This window comes from Gossypium arboreum, chromosome 5, assembly GCF_025698485.1.
Source record: "Gossypium arboreum isolate Shixiya-1 chromosome 5, ASM2569848v2, whole genome shotgun sequence".
NCBI lineage: Eukaryota > Viridiplantae > Streptophyta > Magnoliopsida > Malvales > Malvaceae > Gossypium > Gossypium arboreum.
This window is the reverse complement of record NC_069074.1, coordinates 40,250,258-40,254,662: the sequence shown is the minus strand read 5'-3', so window position 1 is coordinate 40,254,662 and position 4,405 is coordinate 40,250,258. Positions and strand designations below refer to the sequence as shown.

The 4,405-nt window shown below is 28.1% G+C and overlaps 1 long non-coding RNA gene across 1 annotated transcript; it reads left to right on the top strand.

Annotated features, from left to right (window-relative positions):
* The first annotated feature begins 1,249 nt into the window (after nucleotides 1–1,249).
* LOC128293013 (uncharacterized) lies at nucleotides 1,250–3,289 on the top strand. Its single transcript, XR_008283027.1, has 3 exons — nucleotides 1,250–1,371; nucleotides 1,816–1,888; nucleotides 3,015–3,289. It is a non-coding gene; the product is annotated as an uncharacterized LOC128293013 (long non-coding RNA).
* The last annotated feature ends 1,116 nt before the right edge of the window (nucleotides 3,290–4,405 follow it).

The window sequence follows — 4,405 nt, the reverse complement described above, 5'->3', positions numbered from 1 at the left end:
AAAAGGAATATGCGGAGTTGTTTTGATTCGTGAAACTGAAGAAGAGTGGAAGAGATTGAAAAAGATTGAAAGTAGCTTTTGACAGAAGGAAATTATGTATATCAAGTATTCTGGTAGTGATAAGGTATTTCTTAAGTTGTATGTTGGAAGAAAATCTTGAGATTTGATTGAAAAAGTGAAATTGAGTTCTCGTTCTGTTTGGGTATCTGAGATTATAGAAAGAGTTGGACGAGTAATGAATTGACTGGTTTTTCTTTTGAAATTACAGAAACATTTATGAGATTTTCAAGATTTGATCTTGAAAAGACATAGATCAGATCTTCCACATGTTACCTTGGCAATGGATATTGAAATTTGAACTGATTCATTGTATAAAGAAGAAGAACTGATCAAGATACTAGCTTGAGAAGTGAAGTCATATTATTGAGGAAGCCACACGAGAACCGAAAGAAATAGTGAGATCACTGAACCTCCACCTTTTTTTCGAGTAAATTTTGAGGACGAAATTTATTAAAGGGGGGAGAAATGTAATGACCCGAATTTTACAGTTATCGAAAAAGTATATTTCGGGTCTTTGTTTCTGAAAAATGGATTCATAAATATTTATTAAAAATATTTACAAAGTTAAGTGAGTGGTTAATTAAAGTTTAATAAAGTGAATTAGCTTAAATTAAGAATAATCAGATAAAAGGATTAAATTGAATGAAGTGAGAAAGTTTAATTAGAGATTAAAAGAAAGTGAAAAGGACCAAAATGGCAATTAAGCCATTTTGCATAAGATGAGGCGGCAAACTTAAGAAAAATCTGAGTTATTCATTTAGATTTTATGTATTTTATAATTATTAAGGTTATTAACAATTATGATATTATATTAGGAAAAAAATTAGAATATGACAAGTGTAAGGTGATAATAATAATAGTATAAGATTTTTATATGATAATTAAATAAAGTAAATAATTAAAGGACAAGTGTATGGTAATAATTTGATACAAGGATATAAATAAAAATACATACACTTGTAATACTTGTATTTAAGTATTAATAGATATTTATTATTTACAAAAGATATTTATTAATTAAATAATTATAGTATAAGATTTTATGTGATAATATATTAAATTATGGCAAATGTATGGTTATAAATGAATACAAATGTACTAATAAGATACACATGAATAAATAAATAATACTTATTATTTAAGTATAAATACATGTGTATATATATATATATATAAAGGAGATAGAAAAGAAAAGAATAGAAATAAAGAAACAAAGCAAACGAAACAGAGAGCAGGGGAAGGAAAGAAATGAAAAGAGAAAAGAAAGAAGAAAAGGGAAAATTAAAGGTTTGAAGCTTGGAAGTTTAATAGGTAAGCCAATTTAGTCATTTTTACTTAATTTTGATGTTTTAGAAGCCTTGGAACAAGGTTTTGATGAAGTTAAGTTGATATTTTGAAAGATAGTTAATTATTAGACATTGTTCATGTTGAACAAAAAGATGAAATAAGGGCTAAATTGATAGAAATTCAAGTTAGAATTGATTAAAGGATTGAATTGTAAAGTAATTCATAAGTTTTGAATGGTAAGGACTAAATTGAAAGAATTTTGAAATTATGGTTCTATGGTGAAATTAAAGGGCTGAAATTAGTTTAAATTGAAAATTGAATGAAAATATTGGGTTAAATGTGAAGAATAAAAGTTAGTTTCGGTTTAGAGACTAAATTGGAATTTAGGCAAAAGATGAATAAAAATTGAAATATTCCAAATGAAAATTGAATGGAAGTGTATTGATAATATTTAATTAATTTCCGTAGCTAGCATTGTGCCGGAAAATCTCAGCTAAGTGAGGAAAAGACAAAGTCGAGGAAGGATAGCTCGGAAATTATGGTTTGTATTTCTATAAACCGAATCTAATAATTATTTGTTGAATTTATTATTTAATATGAATGGTAATTATTATTATTATTATGGTATTGAATAGAATAAAAATTCATGAATTATATGTGATTATTGATATTGGATTGAATGTGTGATAAGTATGTGATTATTGAGAAATGAATTAAAATATTTACTGATTTTAAACATCGGAAAAATGACTGTTATTTAAAAGAAGAATGAAAACCCTGTTAACTGTATCGGGCTAGTCGAATATAGTTGGCACGCCATAGGATTAGAAGTGTTCAGCGATATTCTGAGTTTGTGTCTATGAGACACTATTTGTGTCGACTAGTATTACTGTTCCGAATTCGTTCCGATGAGGTACTCAGACTCATCTTATCGGCATCGTTCTCGATTTGTTCCGATGAGATACTTTGTGTACCGCCATCGTTATTATTATCATTATTATTATCATTATTATTACCATTCTATCGACACAAGTGTAATTCGCTCGCTAATGAAACATCAGATACTATCCCCGAGTGTGGATTAGATCCGATATCCGCCCAGTCCAAGTCATGTTAATAGGGTAATGAAAAGTATTAAAAGCGATCGCTCTTGAATAATTGATATTATTGACTAAACGATTGATATTGAATAAATGATTGTTACTGATTAACCGATTATCACTGTTGACTGACTTGTACTGAACAATAAAGATCAATTGGTTGTTACCAAAGAATATTGATTGTTATTGAAATGAAATAGTACAGAATATTGAATGAAAGCTGAATAATATTATTATTCAAATGAATTGTAAATAAAAGTACTGAAAAACTAAATTTACTGACTATCGGACTGCTACTGAATGTCTGAATGATACTGAATACTGGTTGTTACTGAATAAATATGAAAAATTGATGGATAATGAATAAACATTGAAACTGTATACATTTCATCGAAAGTGATTAACAAGATCTTAGTATTATAAATCAAAAACAAATGATTGAACTATTAAGAGTAATAGATTGAATTCTCAAGGTTCACTGATATATGATTTATTATTGACTTAAGTATCGGTTTATAGAAATACCACTGAGTCCATACTCAATGTACGGTTTGTTTTTGTGCGCAGGTTAAATAAAGCTAAACCGTTGAATCAGCATCCCAGGCCGATCCCGAACTTAATAAGGTAAAGTATGTGAATTGTTGATAATGGCATGTACCTAGGATGTCTTAAGTGTGTTATTTTGCATTGTGATTGTCGAAACCATTTTTTGATTTGTGAAAAATACGGGGTTCGACTTTTAAAACAAAGTGTGGAGTCACCACCAATCTTTTTGTTTAGGTGTGATTGGATCACCTGATAAAACATTTTATTCCATTTAAATCAATTTTGGCCTACGTAAATTTGATAAAATGGGTTCGAGAGTCGGTTACGTATGAGGAAGGATTAGCACCCTCACTAAATTGATTAAGTACTGTCCTAATGTCTAAGATTTAAAGCTATTTTTGAAATATGGTTCCTTTTAAAACATTTGAATGGCTTAAGTTGGGCGTCAAAGTTATCTTGTTTCAAAGGTTTACAGCATCACATCCAGCACGATAGGACACGATCCTTTATACCCTCGAAAACAAGATAATTTTTTTACTTCCAAAAGTTTATATGTTGAAAATTACAAAAGGATGCCCAATTATTAAGTCCAATGAAAAACCGTAACCCAGCACGGTAGGGTACGATTCCTTGAATTTCCAAACATTGAACATTGCCTTGCTTTAGAATTTATAGGAATATTCAATTATTTTGAACAAACCAGAAATCAAAACCCAGCACGATAGGGCACGATTCCCCGAATTTCCAACATCAAACATTGCCTTCGTTTTAAGGAATTTTCAGATGAATAATTGTAAAACTAGTTTACAACGCATTAATTTGACTTGAAATAAAATAGAATAATTAGTTTGGATTAATAAGTTAAAAATCCCAACGAGTCATTTGCGAATGAAAGACGAAATTATAAACATGAGAAAATATACATGGATAGCTAACTCTATTAATGAATAAAAAAGTATATAAAAATAAATAAACAAATAAAAAAATTTAACGTGCATAAAATAATATTAAGCTCACATCCAAACATTAACAATCAAAATTGTGAAAGCTAAAAATATAACTAAAGAAACAAATCAAAGTAAAAGCTCTAACAAGTTTTCAAACCTAGATAAATAAAATTAAGGTAGCAAACCAAATACCAATCGAAAATATGATGTAATCACCTATAAAACAATAAAAAACAACAAAACACACACAATATACAAAACAATATGGACAAAACTACAAACACATAAATAATTATTAAAATAAAGATTATGAAAGAGGAAATTTGAGTCAAATAATGTGCATAAACATTTTAAAAATGATATATCCATTTAAAGTTGATAAATGTACATACATATAAAAATAGTATTTAAATGTGGGATTTTAATCAAAACAATATGTAATAAAATATGTTATTAAAAATGACT